Raw genomic sequence first — 17,104 nt, forward strand, 5'->3', positions numbered from 1 at the left:
CAAGCTGGCAGAGTGTTCTGTTTTTCTGCTACCCCAATCCTAAAATCCCTAGCTAAGTGGAGGAGCCAGTTACACCTGTCCCCAAGTCAGGTTCTACTTTCGAAGAGATAAGGACAAAGTTTACAGGGACAGAAGCTTTGTCCCCATTTATTTGCCTGCTGCCTCTTGTGTACCCAGGGTGTGTGCTGTTCATTTGCTCGTTTGAGGGTATAGGTAAAAGCCAGATTGATGGGGGGTGGGGTGGTGGGGGGCGTTGTAATCTTTCCTAAAAGGCTTTTACCACTTCCTCTTTTCATCCTTCACTCTTTAGTTCAAATTCCCAAATCTGACTGCTTCCTATTACTCGATCTTGTCTTTTCCACATTCCCTTAAATGTCTACAAGTGAGCAGAGTTCATCCTGGTGCTTTCAACACTGAATGTGGCTTTGGCTTGGAAAAGAGCAGGTTTGGGATGGTATAGAATAGATTAATAGCCATCCTCCTTTCCGCCCCCACACTCCCACACAATAAAAGCATTGCAGTTTTAACGCTTATGTTCAAAGTAGAATTAACCTGTGTCCCCTAAATCATACAGGTGGGGGGGGGGGGACTCATACAGTGAGAGGGCAGGTTTAAGAGTCAGCGTGCACCGAGCAAAAGTTCAAATAGAACTTTCAGATGTCTCTAAATCCAGGAAACTGACAGTTTACGCACAGGCAGGATGATGAGTCTTCACCTCTGATGGAGAACGAGAACATGGGTGTTCAAGTATGTGTGTGCAGGATTTGGGGGAGGAGATAAGGAGGAGAAAAAGGTAATCCCCAGCGGTTTAACCCCCCCCCCTCACTCCACCCCTCTACCCCCCGCCTTCATCCAAAAGAATGAGTCTCTCCCAGGGCAGCTGCTGCGGCCACACCACAAACTTAAAAGCCGCCCTCCCGTACCGAGCCTGCTTCTGCTCACCACGAGCCGGGAGCAAAAGCTCCAGCTGTTGCCACGCTCCGGGCTAGTCTCGGCCCGGCGTTTGAGGGGGCAGCAGCGCCCTCTGCTTTCGGATCCCGCCTCTGCAGCAGCAGCCGCCCTCCGCAGCCTCCAGGGCCGCTGCCGCTGCTTTAGCAGCCGCTGGGGCTTAGCCCGAGCTGCTCGCTCCGAGGTGGAGCCGGGCCATCCCACCAGCTTCCAACTTCAGCCTCAAGGCTCCCTAGACGCAGTTTATTCCCCCTCGCTGTCGGCAAATAAGTCAGAAAAAGGGGGGGAATAAGAAGAGAGAGGAAGATCAAAGTCAGGTAAAGGAAGCGCATCTCGGGTCACCTGCAGGTGGGCTGGCGCACACTTATTGAGCAACTTGAGCTCCAGGACTTAAGCGGGAGGGCAGGGCGAGGAAGGGAGGCGCAGCGAGGTCCCGAGCCAGGTCCTGAGCTAGGGCGAGGAGCCGAAACCCGCACAGCCCTGAGCGTGGAGGCGATAGGACAGTGGACACTGTAGGCAGCCGGCAAAAGAGCCCGCGAGCGGTGGGTGAGGAACTTCAGCCGAGAGGGAGCGGGAGGGTGCCCGAGTGTGGGGACCGGAGGGACTGGGGAGGTCTGCGGAGATGGAGCTCGTCTCTCATCACTGAGAAAAGTTACTAGTCACCGAGAACGCTGGACGTAGTTTTCTCTGAAGAACTATACTTAACTATGTTCTCTATGCCAAGTCACAGTGGACCTGTTCTCTAAGTAACCTATAACCTGCAGGTTTCAAGACCAATAAAGCGTCAGTAGATGAAAGACATTGAGAAGAGGTTTTTGCTCCCCAGTAGATTTAGTACCCTTCTTTTACGAAAATGTTGCTAGCCCAGAGGCCGGGTTTGTGTGAGGGTGATTGGACATTTTGTGTTGGGGGTGTGTGGGGGGTGGGGTGGGGTGGAGAATACGGTGGAAGTGAGAGTTGGTAAGTCTGTATCTTTAAGGTGAATTGTAATGGTCAGATTGTTAATGGATATCTCCTAGTCTTAGATTGACAGTAGAAACAGAGAGTTAGACATCTGCCACATGCCTGCTGCCAGAGGAATGGAAATAATGGCGAAACTCCCTGGAGACAGGAAGAATCTCACTATTTCCCTGTGTGTGTGTTGTGTGCGTCTGTCAGTCTCTCTGTCTCTGTCTTTCTCTCTCTTTCACCGCCTCTCTCTCCTTCTCGCCCCCCCCCCCCCCCCCCCCCTCCCCCCCTCCGCCCCCCCTCCCCCCCCCCCCCCCCCGTCCCTTCTCACCAGCAGTGTTTAGCATGACTTGCATGTGTCAGGAACACAGATGAGCTTCATGCTGGGGCTGAACCATAAATTTAGTCCCCTGGCAGTCTGTAAGCTGCTTCCTCCCTACACTCCTCAAGTTGACACATAAATTCACTCGCTTGGTCTGGGCTTACGCAGTTTATCTACCCTGGCTGATTTTCCTTCCCTAATGAGTTGGGTTGTCCCCTGTTCCTTCCCAGAAGTGACTTTTTTTTCTTTTTTTCTGTCACTAGCCGAGTTTCCCTAGAAATGGACTTGACAGAAAGGAGGTGTCTGAAGCCATAGAGACCTTTTCTCCTCAGTGGTCAGCTAACTAGGAGTTTTCCCCAATGGGGTAGGTGTTAGAAATTCCAGGACCTTAACCCCAACACAAGGATGTTTCTTGGAGCTCCCCAACGTTAGTAGATCACCAAGCCCGACTTGAAGGCAAATCTTAAAGCTGATAATTGTCTACAAAGTTACTACTGAAGTCAAGGAAATCGGTATTCAAATTCTGAAATTCTATAACCTGGGAAAGGTTTACTGGTTTATATAAAAGTTTATAACCTTTCCCAGGCCACTTAACCTCACTGAATTGTGGGAAGTCTAGGTGGTGAAGTGGATAAGTGTACTGGTCCTGGAATTAGGAGGACCCAAGTTCAAATGTGGTCTCAGACATTTAGCAGCTGTGGGACCTGGGAAAGTTACTTAACCCCTATTGCCAAAAAGAAACTTCTCTGAAGTTTTGTTTCATCAGTCTATAAAATTGGAATAATAAAAGGTAGCATTTATGTAGCTTCTTTGGTTCCATGAGGCAGAGGACTATTATTATCCTCATTTTACAGGTGAGGAAACTGAGGCTAAGAGAGGTTAAGTTAGTTCACAAGACAAGAGAGCTGATGAAAGGTAGAACTTGAATTCGGGTCTTACAGAACTCCAAGCAGAAAATGTTAACCATGGTACCAGCTAGCTGCAGCTATTACCTACCTCTTCGGGATTTTGTGAATCAAATGAAATAGTATATGTAATGTGTTTTGCAAATCTTTAAGTAGTATTTCATATATATATATATATATATCAGTTTTTTTTATTATTTAGCTCTCACAACTAACATTGGTATGAGAGCAAATGTATATAATAACAGGCTTTGTATATATCTACTAGAGTGAAAAAGGATTGGAAGGTGTAGTAAAAATGGCACAATGAAGGGAAAGGTACAGATTTTCATAGCTCACATTCCAATAGGAATTTGCTAATGTATGAAATGGGAAATTGATAATCAGTTCTATTTTGCTCTTAATAGATAATCTGCAACCCAAGACTATTAGTAAAATTCTTCGTTTGCTTTTGGGGAGTGTGACCTTCACTTATGCCTAACAGGTATATTTCAATTGGGCACTTTGGGAAGACGTATATATACATATATATATATATATATATATATATATACATATATATAAGACACATATAATGACTTATTTCCTATAGGTTATGAACTCAAACACAAAGAATACTCCTTTGAGGTCAGCCTTTGGATACATAATTTGAGAAGGTCACTCATAGGGCCCTGCTGCACCATCTGTGTTGGGGATTGATCATTCTTTGGGGGTCAGGGAGAAATGTAGTCAGATGAAGACTGTAGGCATGTTTGGGGAAAGGTAGGTGACATACTCTTATTGCCTTGTACTCATAACCCATACATTTTATTAGATTTTTTAAACTAATATTTAGTGAAGGAGAATAGGAATAAAATTGGAGGTCAGGAGACCTGGATTCTCTACAATCTGCTGTTTGATCAAGTCACTTCATATCTCTGGGTTTCAATTTTTTTCATCTGTCACATGAAGGAGCTAGATTAGATAAGTGTTATGGTCCCTTCTAAGGTCTTAGTAAATTTGAATGAAGGTAGTTTTTAGAAATATATTTTACCTGATTTTATTGCAAGTCAGTAGCTATAAGTAAAAAAACAAACACTGGAATTAATGGAATTAATCACTCTTCCAATTAGTGCCTTCTTGACCTCAGTACCCAAAGAAAAGACTCTGTTGTTCAACTGTACTAATGCTCTAGTAAATAACTACTTGCCCCCTCATCTAAGAAGAATAAGGTGATTTATTATGACAGAGCAACAAAGGATATGGCCTCCTTTATTTTCCTGTATGTGCCCATCTGGAAGGAGAAAGCCTTATAAAAAAGAATGCCTAGAACTGGTGAATTTTATTTTTATTATTTGCAGTCTACATTGATTCCTAAGAAAATCCATATAAGTAGTATGCCCAGAAACCAGCACAGGAATTGCTTTGAATTCTTTTGGCATTTAACCAACTTTTTTTCCTGTAAATCAGATGGCCTCTTATATCATGTTCAGGTGAATCTTAGTCAGCTAGGCTTGTCTTATATCTGATACACCTAGGATATTTACTTTTATGATCTTTTTTAAAAATTTGTTTTTATTATCATTACTGATTTTATCTTTGTTTAGAGGAGGAGATGTGGCTTCATTTGTTGCAAAGCTAGGGGGTGAACATATTTTTATTTAACAGGCTCACAGAAGAAGTTATAGGTTTGACCCAAAGCCACTTATACTCTAGCTGAATTATCATCACGTACTTGATTTTTTTCTTTAAATGATTAAAGATACTGTTTGGAACTGGAGCTAAATGAGTACTGGAAGTACCATAGTGCTTGGTTTTATATATGCAAAACCTATATACACTTATCAAATAGGAGTAAATACTTTTAAAAGTTTTATCTTATTCCTGTAGAAGATTATAAGTACCTGTTTTCTTGAATTGACCATTGTTATTGAGTTGTTCAGTGACTGCTTACTTTTTTATATTGTCATTAAATAGTTACTGATATGTAACTATATATATAACTATTATATATAATAATAATATATAACTACTGATATGTAACTATATATAGGTCTTGAATATAAACTCCACAGTTTCAAAGTGAGAAAAAGTTCTTCTCTCTCCAGAGAGGCAACAGTTCTCTAGTGCATGGAGATTAAATGTGTTGTTTTCCCAGTATACCCAACTTTTTTGTATATCTTGTTTAGCTCAAAGAAAAAAATATGATACAAAATCATAGTGTACTACCTTTGTGTTATTTAGTTTTCCTAACATATTGCTTAGAAAGCATCTCTGTGTGTATGTAACTGTTACCCTTCCCCTAAATATTGGGCCTAGAGTCAGGAAGACTTATTTTCTTGAGTTCAAATCTGACCTCCGACACTTACTAGTGGTATGACCCTGAGCAAGTCACTTAACCCTATTTGCCTCAGTTTCCTTATCTGTTCATATAAGCCTGAGAAGTAAATGGCAAAGCACTTCAGTATCTTTGTGAAGAAAACCCCAGATGGGAACACAAGGAGTTGTACATGACTGAAGAATGAAAAAGTAATAATTCTTCTTTATAGAATTTCCTTAGAGACAGATTCTTGACTCTTCTGTATCCTTTGGACCATTTCTGTACAAGATTTTTAAATTGTAGCCACACAAATACTGTTTATGATTCCTTGCCATTGTAAAAGGTAAAACAGGCAGCTTTGCTGATAGAATTTGAACCTGACAATAATAACCTTTTTGTCACTGGTTAAATTAAGAATAAAATATCAATTTTACATAAAATGCATAGATAGAAAAAGAAGAACTGGACTCAAGAACATTGTCTCCTGATCCACAAGCTACTTTAATGTCAGACTATTTTTTTTCCTGATTTAGTAAAATATCTAGGGCAAGAGTCCAGGCCCTCCTTGATCTTGAAGTTTAGTTTTAATAGACACTACAAAACAGAAGTAGTCAACAAATATCGATAATCATTTATTCATCTCTGACTATGTGTAACATATTGTATGTAGTGTTGCAATACATTGAGATCTTGAGGGATGAGAAAGACTACAGATTACAAAAATGGCTAAGTTATTAAGTAACATTCTCCACAATTAAGAAATGAAGGGGTCGGACCTTTTCTAAAGTCCCTTCAAGCCTTGAATCTATGATTTTGTAATTCTATGAATATATAGTTAAAAAATACACAGCTGAAACTTTAAGAGAGAAATTGTAATTCTGAAGGGTTCTATGAGTATTCCATTTAATACACATTCAAACATTAAATAAAATGTGCAGTGTGCAATGAAAACCACTATACTTGGAAGCTGGCTGTGTCAGATTTGAAACCAGGGTAGGAATACAGGTTTGCAGGCATTTTCATCATATCAGGCAGAATGCAAACAATTAATATATTGATTTTTTTCCCCAATATCACAGAATGGAATAAACTTATGTTCACTATTGCTGCCATTTTATTCAGGAAAAAAGTAACCAAACAGCTTTATTTTTCTAGTTTCTAATTCTACTGTTGTTTGCTGTTCTTTCTAATCATGATGTTGCAACCACAGTCAGAGATGTACTAAGTCTAGGAAATACAGCTTTTCTTCTCCTAGCAGGGAACTTGGCTTTTTTGATAGTTTTTAAAAATTCTTACCAACTTGGGAGTACCTATCTTTAAAGCTCTAAGAAATAAAGCACCTATGTAAATAATTACCTATTTCACTAGTATGCCCTAATTACTCCTTTTTAAAGTTTTATTGATATGTTTTGTTTTTACATCACAAATATTTACAGATTACTCCCATTTCATGAGAGGTTTCTTGTAAGAAAGTAAAACAATTCAGTAAAACTAATAATACAATGACCTCACCTGAAAGTGCCTGCAACATTTCACATCTGTAGTAAACCCCCTACCACCAACTCCCTATTTGTTTTAAATTAGCAGAAATCTACTCTCTCCCTCTCCCTCCACCCCCTCACCTCATTGAAAAGAAAAGAAAGCAAAACAAATTTATTTTAGCAAATATGCTTAGTCAAGGAAAACAAATTCCCTCAGTAGCTGTATACAAGTATATATGTTTGTGCCTCATGACTTAATTATCACAGATCTGTTTCAGAGGTGGTAAACCTGATCTCTCCCTTTCTAATCCATTTGGATTGCTTTTTTTCCCTGACTTTATAAGGATTTTAAATATTTTATTGGTTTAGGTGTTGATCATGTTGTAACCCTTATTGAATTTTAGTTGGATGATCCCTCTAACTTCCAGTATTTTGTTGTTGTTCAAGTTGTTTCAGTAGCATCTAACTCTTCATGACCCAATTTGGGGTTTCCTTGGCAAAGATACTGGAGTGGTTTGCAGTTTCCTTCTCCAACTCTCCAACTCCTTTTACAGGTGAGGAAACTGAGTCAAACAGGGTTAAGTGACTTGCCCCAGCTAGTTAAGTGTCTGAAGCTAGATTTGAACTCAAGATATCCTCCTGACTCCAGGTTCAGCACTCTATCCACTGTGCCACCTAGCTGCCCCCAAAATAATCAGCATTGGTTTATAAATACAGTACCTTTGGATCTATGTAAGTATGACAATAACATGCTCTAGAAATCAATTGTTTTCATCTGGTGTGTGGTTCCAATTAGCATTAAATTAATGTAGTTAAAATAATTTTTATAACCTTTAGACATTAATAATTTTAAAATCTATTTTATTTATTATTATTTTAACAAAATAGTAAATATTTTCCAATTGTGTGTAAAAAAAAACCTTTCTTTTTTTTAATTTGTGTTTTAAATTTTCTCCCTCCCTCCTGCCATTACCCCCTCCTTGAGAAGGCTAGCAATTTGACAGATATTAATGATTAAGAAACTTTTTAATGCTGACAGGGGATCATAGAATTTGAAATAGGAAGTGACTATAAAAAGCATTGAGTGGGAATCCTCTCATTTTATATAAGGAAGAAGCTAAGGCTTCCAAAGTTTAAGTGACCAGTGACTTTCAGCTAACATGTAAAAGAACTGGAATTTGAACCAAGGTCTGTAGATTCCAGATCCATTGTCTTTTCTACAATATTACATGATCAAATGACATGTTTAGTTATTTTACTTCCATGCTAATAAAATTTAGCACTTGTAAAGCAGCAGTCTAGTTTTTAACTACTAATCTTTCCCCAAAAAAACCTTGGATTGTTTGAGTAATCCTTAGCAAGGCTCAGTGAGCTAGCTGACATGTAATATTATCCATGTGTATAAACCCGTAAAGTGGGGAACAGAGAATTAAGTGAACTAGGGTCAGTAGACTTTAGTGTGAAAGTGGACTCAGGGGAGGATAGTGAAAACTACATTGGAAAATATGGTCTGGCACCAAGAAATGAAATGAAAGAGGCCAATTGATAGCTTATAGGCTGCTCAAAAGTGTCATGATTATACTTCATGAATGTTTTCTTCAAGAGAGTCTCAACACATTGGATAGCTGAATAACACACAACATTAAAATTGTAACAGTCCAGAAAAGACTGGTTGTAGACTTTTTTGGAATTAGCTGCCTGTGCACAATCAATCAGCTTATCATTTGCTTAGGGAGATGGTAGGTATCTAATTAGAGGAAAGGCTAAAGATAAGAAGATACTACATTGAATCACAATAGCTTCCAGTGAAACCAATTAAACTAAGAAGAATTGAAAATAGGTAGACAATGACCATTTCTTTGATAATTTTAAAGATACCATTAGTAGGAGTGACATCCTACCCTCTGCCTCCATACAATGTTTTTTCCTTAAAATGTATCAAGATCATCTTCAAGACTTGTTTTACTCAAGACACTAAACACTTAGGCTGTTAATATCACTTCCTAGTTGCCTGAGTAAAAAGTGGACATCAGAAGCTCCCAAAACTCTCTGATACAATAATGGGCAAAATGATGGACAGCTCCAGCAAGGAAGTTTTGCTTAATTTAAACAACTAGAGGCATCCTTCATACCTATCCCTGATGACTCTCTTCTTACTATGGCTACCTAAATAACTTTTTTGTTAACTGTTAAATGACTTATAGTTGTTTCATTTTTTCACCCAATATCACATCTAATCTAAGGGACTGCCCACAGTAGGGCCTAGTAATTCCAAATGCAAAGCAGTTACCAGAAAAAAAGGAGAGCAAGAGAGTAAATAGCTTTTACTGGAAATATTGACTTAATCTTCTGGTCAAGAAAAATGACATGGCACCCTAATACAAGTTAATTTGGAAATCATTAGAAGGGAAAAGAACAGAAGAATGGTATCAGTATTACCTTAGGAAAAACAGTTGAGAAAATGAGATAATTTGTACATGAAATCAGAAAGAAGACAACAAATAGAGACTTTAAATGAAATGGTTATACTGCTCTGTGTATATGTGATTCAGTTTCCTCATCTCCAAAATTAAGAGGGTGGATTGTATGACCTCTGAGGTCCTTTCTGGATCTAAATCTGTGGTTCTATCACATTCTGATCTAATTTTAACATCAACAGTAGTGAAGCCTTGATACTTGAATTCAACTACCTTAGTACCATTGGTATTATGTAAAGAAGTGACTCTTAGGAAAATGAAACAGGAGTGATTGGAGATATACTAAGGGTAATTAAATATTAAGAACACTAAGGAAAGATTCCCTCCAACTCAATGTAACTACAATTGAAGTACTTCTAGGGGAAAAAAATGGCAATTGGGATGACATTATCAACTATCAAACTATGTGCTTCATTTCTCTTGTCTGTTTTTACGGGAATTGCCTCTACATTGACTGAGGGTGTCTTTGATTTAAAAACAAAATGGCAACAATAATACATTCCTTTTCAGACATTCTTCTCCATCAGACAACATCATTATGATTATGCAACTGACTGAGAGGCATGGAAAATACAAAATTTCACTGTGTTGATTTATCAAAAGCACTTTACTTCATAGAATAAAATACAGTCTTGAAGATTCTGCTTTCATGAGATGCCTCTCATGCTTGAATGAAAATTATATAGGAATTTGTGACATGTCAGTCAACAGGAAGGTACCAAGCACTTCCTTTATATTATGAATGATATTAAATGCAGAGGATATAAAGAGAGGCAAAAGGCAGTTGTGACTATAGAAATAACTTTTTAAAACATCTGCATACCAATATTGTCAGATATACAATGTGAATTAATTTTTATATACCCTCGGTTAGATAATCTCATCATACTAGGATTCAGTATTATTTGTTAAAAAAAAAAGAGAGAGAGATTGCATTGTCCATCTTCCTATTCCTTTACTCCAGAAATTAGGTTTAATTTTTTAAACTTCTTGGGTGTCTTCTGTGCATATCAAAGTTTGTAGGCTCTCAACCTTGTCCTATATTATTTGAAATTGGCAGATTTTCTGCATCAGCAGAACTGAGTGGAGCTGCCTGACCCACATGGGAATCAAAATTAAGACCCTATCTCCTTAAACTCTTAAATCATTTGAATTAGTCATTTAAAAACCATAGCAGGTTTACATGACAAAATTGTCATATAAAGGTTCATAATAAGAGAAGTACAAGTGCCACATAATTTTTACATAGACACACACACACACACACACACATATATGTGTGTGTGTGTGTGTATTTGTGTGTAAATGGTAACATCTCTCCTCAGTCTGGGCTAATTTTTCACTAAAAGTTGATGAAACTTGAGACTTGATTATTCCAGAGGAATGAGACTTGAGCTCTTGATATAACTTCCTGGTCATGTAACTAAAACAAGGCAAACAAACAAAACAAAATTAGCATATAAGGAGTCACTATCTCCTTGGTCTGGATACTGGCTTCTGACCAACAAGCTACTCGAGGAGACAGGTAAGGTATGTCCAACTGCATCAATGTCCTATGCTTGCTGAATATCCTTTCCATACTTTCAAAAAAGTAAATATTTTAGGATGATCTACAAGTTTCTCATTTTGGTTCAATCCTGAACCACAAGTCTAAACTGGCCTAGGGAATGATGTTTTTAAGGTATTTTGGAACCAAGGTTTCATTGAGTAACTTGATTATTGCCCCTTAAATACTGATTTTGTGATTGTATAATTTAATTTAAAAATCTTATTTTACAAGTAAACTTAAGTTATGTGTAAGCCCTGAAGAGGAGAGAGAAGGGAACAAGAATTTACTAAAACCTACTATGCACTGGCCTCTGTGCTAAGTGCTTAGCAAGTATTATTTCATTTGATCCTCATAACAACCCTCTAAGTTTGGTGCTATTGTTATCCACATTTTGTGGTTGAGAAAACTGAGGCAGACAAAGGTTCAATGACTTGTCTAGGATCTTACAACTAGAGTCTGAGACCAAATTTGAACTCAGTGCCTCTATTCATTTTCCAATCTGCCTTTGATAGTGGACAAAGGCCAGCCTTAGAGTCAAGAACATGCCCTTGATGCAACTGGCTCTGTGACCCTGGACAAGTCACTAAATCTCCAAATACCCCAGACAACTCTCTATGTCTCAAGTTGTAAAACTGTTGCTGGTTTTCACTGGCAGAGGTGCCTCAGTGTAGTTCCCTGTCTTTCCTGATGAAATCACATTTTCAGGTGAGTATGAATCCCAAATCAAGCAGTTTCAAATAATCAGGTTGTTTCTACTTAGATAGTTCAGACTTAGCTTATACCTACCATTTTCTAGATTTTTCTTGGTGTTCTAGATTTAGAGCTATGAGAGGACCCATGAGTTCAATCCTCTCATTTTTCAAATGAGAAAACAGGCCAAAAGAGAATAAGTGATATACCTCGACTCACACAAGTAGTAAGTGGTTGAGTTGGGATTTGAACTTCTCATTGGGAAAAGCTGAGTATGTAAGGTACATTTGTCTGCTCTGTTAAAAAAATGTCAGTAACCTAAAGTTCATATTAAATTGTTCTAAGGAAGACAAAAGGGAAAGTAATGACTCTCTGTGGAAAATGTTTACTTGTCAGTTTTGTCTAGGATCATGAGTTTACTAATCTGTCAAATGTCATTTTAAACATAGAGAACTCCTATTTATTATTTTAACTATGATATCAGTAGGAGATAAGAGATAGGTTTCCTAGCATTTTGGAATTTTTGTTTGCTTTTTACTAAATTATCTAGTTGCTGGGGACTTCAGGCCAGTATTATCAAATTCAAATAGAAACAAGGCCACTAAACCATATATAAATATCTCTGCAGGCATTATGTTGACTTAGAAAACCACATGCTAACATTATTTATGTTTTATTGTATTTTTATTTCTTAAGTATTTCCCAATTATATTATCCTCTGGTTCGGGCCTCACTTGGGAGTTTTTGGGTTGTATGTTTGTTACCACTGCTTTCATCAAATACAAGTGGTTGGAATAGCTGCTTTGGAAGATAACATTAGTGTAGGTAGGCTTTGGCACCAACATACTTTTTTTTTCTTTTTTTGGAGGGGAAGGAGTCAGGGTAAATGGAATTAAGTGACTTGCCCAAGGTCACAAGGCTAGTAAGTGTCTGAGGCAGGATTTGAACTCAGGTCTTCCTAGCTTCAGGGCCATTGTTCTATTCACTGCACAACCTAGCCACCCCACCAATATACATTTTCAAAGTAAAAATCACATCAGAAAATTGATTATAATGAATAAGGAAAAAATATAAGAAGTGAAACCTAGCTCATCTGATCTCATAGCACTTTGTAACTCCTTTCATGGATTTTTTTTAAATTTCTAATAACTTTATCTATAAACATGTCTCAGTATCCTTGCTATATTCTAAGTTCATTGAGTGAAGAGATCCTGTCATTTATCTTTATGCCTCACTTAGCAAGTCATTTAAGCCTAGTGTAGATAGTAAGCACTTAACATGAGTGTGATGAATGAGTCAGCTGGAATAATGCTTTCTTAAATAAAAGCATTCTTCATTCATCTTTGTTTCTGTTTTTTATATGTATGTATAGTTAGAATCAAATGCTTCATTTGAATCTATGATACCAGCATTGTAGATTCTTCTTCCACTGGCAAATATCCTAGTCCATCTATGCTTACTTGTCTTGCACAATTTTTGTCAATATACTTAGAAAATTCCTTTGTAAAACACTGACCTAGTGGAATTCTTCCTTGGGAATCTTAATATTCATGGTTACCATTGCGTATTTTACCCATGCTAAATTACTGGGAATTTTCTTTGCTAATCATTCATATATTTGATGATGTATTATGCTACTTATTGCATGCAAGCCATTGTTGGTAATATGTTGTGGCTTTCTTATGTGGCTTACCCATGATGCTTTCCTTTTTTGAAAGGGGGGTGGGTAGGGTAGTTCATCTGCAGTTCTGATTCTTCAGAGATTGTGGTGTAGAATTGACTACCAGCACCAGGAACCATGAGATTATCTGGTAACCTGTGAACTAATTTTTAAAAATTATATTCAGTAAAATATCTTATAATAGCTTTTCTATGGTGAAATTAATATTTCTTTGCCCAAATTATAAGATTCTTCAAAATATTATATGTATGTTAAATAGAGGCAGAATAGTATAGGAGATAGAAAGATAAACCTCAGAATGATGAAGACCTTTAATCTTATCTTCCCTTGTCACATACTATCTTCTTGGCCCAGAATAATTAATTTAATTTCTCAGTGATCCAGGCAACTCTATGTGATTATGCATTGCAGAGCATGTTGTAATATACTCTTCACCAGGAGTTCCCAATATCAATTAAACCTGAGGTCTTGTCCCTAAAACCCAAATCCCCAAATGTATGTTTGTATCCTTTACAATTCGCTTGTGATAAATCCACAGGAATGAAAATGGAAAAGAAATCAGTCTTGTCCCTTACATCATCTCTTACTTTTTGAAAGAACAATTCACCCCTTTTTCAGGATTCTCTTTGACATTATCAGTTACTGAAAAATGGCAAAAGCTATGATGCCAGATGCTTTCAGTCCTAAGCACTGATTCTGCCTTCTGTAATTTTGCCATTTTTTCCTTTACAAAGTTGATGATCCTTTCTCTGATTTTCTATTTTCTCTTTCCCCTTCATATGCACAAAATCCATATCATTCTTTAGAGAAAAAATTCTAATTCTGTGTATATGTGTTTAGAAGATGTAGAGCCTAAGCTAACTGTTTCCCTGTAATTTGAGGAGGCAGTGAGATGGGGTGGGAAAAGCCCTGGCTCTATCAGAACCAGAAAAATTGGGTTTCCCAGCTCTATTACTTGGGAAAGTGACTTAACCTTTTGAATCCCTCATTTCTTTATCCATAAAATAAAAGTGTTGGACTAGATGGTCTCCATAGTCCCTTAAAGTTCTACATCTATTTTGCTAACCATAGATTAATAGGAATTTAGTATAAAGTATGTGTAAAATTAGTCTAGTAGTGTGCCTGTTGATATAAGGCTAGTTATGCATTATTTCTTTTTTTCTTCTTCAAAGAGTTTCCGAGTCATAAATTTAAAGTACATTTAAAGGGCTTATTTGGGAAGAGCCATGCGATCCTATTCCAGAATCAATGACTAAAGGTCCTTTTTGAGGAATAGGAAGGGTGGTATCCCACTGAATCTCTCGAAATAAAGAAAAAAGTCTGAAAAATGCTAAATGTTATTAGGATGATTAATGTGTTCTATGTACTCGTTGTTTTAGATGTAGATCCTCTCTTGGGATCCCAGAAAGGGAGCAAAAAAACAAAACAAATTGAAAGGCATCCTGTCTTAGATAACTTAGATCAGCCACAAGAAGATACAGAACATATGGGGATTTGAGATATCTGTGTTAATCTTGGCTGTGTTCTCTGATTGGCCCATTAGATATATTGCCCCCCTGTCCTTTAAAACCCAGTTCAAGAAGGAAGGAAACAAACATTTATTAAGTGGCTATTTTGCGCAAGGCACTGCTTTATAAATATCATCTCATTTGAACCTCACAATAATCCTGGGAGGTAGATGCTATGATGATCCTCATTTTACAGTTGAGGAAATTGAAGCAGACAGATATTAAGTGACTTTCCCAAGGTCACACAGACAGTGCACTGTCTATTATCATCTTTAAACTCAGGTCTTCCTAACTATAGGTACAACTCTGTATTTGTTGTCACCTAACTGCCCCTAGTTCCAACCTTGCCTCTTCCAGGCAGGTTTTTGTAATTGCATCAGTCAAGAAGGATATCGAAGGCAAGTACTGTTCCATTTTTGTCTTTGCATCCTCAGCTTCTATGACAGTATTTAGCACATAGTAGGCAATTAAATAATGCATGTGGATTGCTTGATTGCTACCCCCCCTCCCTGCCCCTGTCAGACCTCAAAGAGTATTTTGCTTGTGTCTCTCTTATGTACTTTTGGTATTGGTCGTACTACAGTTGTTCCTTGAATTCATTGTCTGATTTTTTTTTTTTTGAGAGAAGGGATTGTGTCTTTCATCCACTTGAGTCTTAACACATTACCTAAGAGTTTAAGAAATGTTTACCTCATTAAACTCCTATAATGTGCAAATAGGAATTTTATATAGCATTTACATTATTTATATATTTCATCTTCATTTATGATTTACCTTTGAGAGTAACCTAACATTGGAGTTTTAAATTGACTACATTTTCACTTCTCCCTTTATTAAGTAGTAGATATACTATGATACCTCATTTACATATACTTTGATAACTATTTAATGAAAATAATCACTCCTAATTTTATTCACTCCTGAAAAGTATATTTTCATATATAAAATTAAGGCAAAACAATATATTTCCTCTCTTTATGTATAAGAGGAGGGGCTGTCTTTGTACTGTTCATTAATCAATTTCCATCATCCCTTATTGTCACCTGTTAGGCCAATTTCTTTTGTCACAGTTAAAGTTGGTATTGTTATAAAAAAGCCATCTGGAAATGTTCCATAGATGGTAGACAGTGAAATAGCAAGGGCCCTGTGTGCTTCAATTTTTTCTCTATGATTTTAACAGCCAACCTTTTCCTAGAACTTTGAGGTTTTCAAAGTGCTGTACAAGTATTATCTCGTTGTATCTTCCTAGCAGCTTTGTGAGAAAGACTCTACAGGTGTTATTCTTTTTTTTTTTCAGTTGAAGAAACTGAGGATCAGAAGGCAGAAGTGACTTGCCCATTGTCTACCACCTAGTAAGTGTCAGAGATGGGATATAAAGCAGTAAAGGATTGCTATTATGAACCGTTACTGAATGTTGGTGTTTAGATCTTATTATCTCAAAAACATTTTAATTAATTAGAAAAAAACATTCTTACATGACTAGAAGAGAAAACACTGAGTTTACTTCAATATTTTGGGCTTCATTAGAAGTTTTAATTGTAATGGGAGCTACCTAATGGATTTTGCTTTGATTTACCGTGATGAGGTCTGTCTGGGAGAAATCATCAGGAGAATATTTGTAGAAAATTAGTAATGTAATTTCAGAAGATTTTAGAATAAGGTATTTCCTGATTTTACTCCCCCCTTCTAATCCTCATTGCTTAGAATTCTCTTTTTGCTGTATCACATATTTCTTTATATAGTTCAGGAAATTGTTCTTTTGATTCATATTTCCAGAATTATTCATCTGCAGTGAAAATTTTATTTCATATTCTGGGCCTTCTCCTTCAAGGCTTATTAAAAATGACTGCATTTGGACTTGATTTCCACTTGTATTTTCCAACAACTGAAGCATGTGTGTATAGCACTCAACTTCAAATATCTATAATTCTTGACTATTTCTTTGAACAAGGAAGAGGTTAAGTCAGTGTTGAATTTCAGCATCCTTTTCTTCATCCTTCACACAAAGTAGATTGTACAAGGAGCAAAACAATGGAAGAAAAGTGGCAATTTTGGTCCTTCCATTGATCTGATCTCATCAACATGAGTACTCCCAGTAATGCAGACTGCAGGCCTTTAATGTCTTCTCACCCATTGTGAATCTTGTACATGCCCTCTACTAAATCTTCAGTGGAGTATCAGCTCATCATGCTGAGGGCCATCCCTTTGATCTTTTAGCAATGGCTATTCATTGGCTAGTCCTTAGTTTTGTTATGTAACAGAACTACCTTTTTTCTCAGTATATATTTCCCTGGTA

General features: G+C 37.2%; 1 protein-coding gene across 9 annotated transcripts in view; it reads left to right on the top strand.

Annotated features, from left to right (window-relative positions):
- The first annotated feature begins 706 nt into the window (after window positions 1–706).
- The window catches only part of LOC138176017 (semaphorin-3D), a 252,885-nt gene continuing 236,487 nt past the window's right edge, over window positions 707–17,104 (top strand). For 2 of the 9 annotated variants that reach the window (XM_069106719.1, XM_069106718.1), the window contains exons 1-2: window positions 855–1,265; window positions 16,106–16,160. The gene's annotated coding sequence lies outside the window, so the exon portion shown is untranslated. The other 7 variants (XM_069106724.1, XM_069106723.1, XM_069106722.1 and 4 more) reach the window with 7 other exon arrangements.

Source organism: Petaurus breviceps, unplaced genomic scaffold (genome assembly GCF_028583685.1).
Source record: "Petaurus breviceps papuanus isolate PSGF00001 unplaced genomic scaffold, PetGlider_PUasm1.0 80, whole genome shotgun sequence".
Classification (NCBI taxonomy): domain Eukaryota; kingdom Metazoa; phylum Chordata; class Mammalia; order Diprotodontia; family Petauridae; genus Petaurus; species Petaurus breviceps.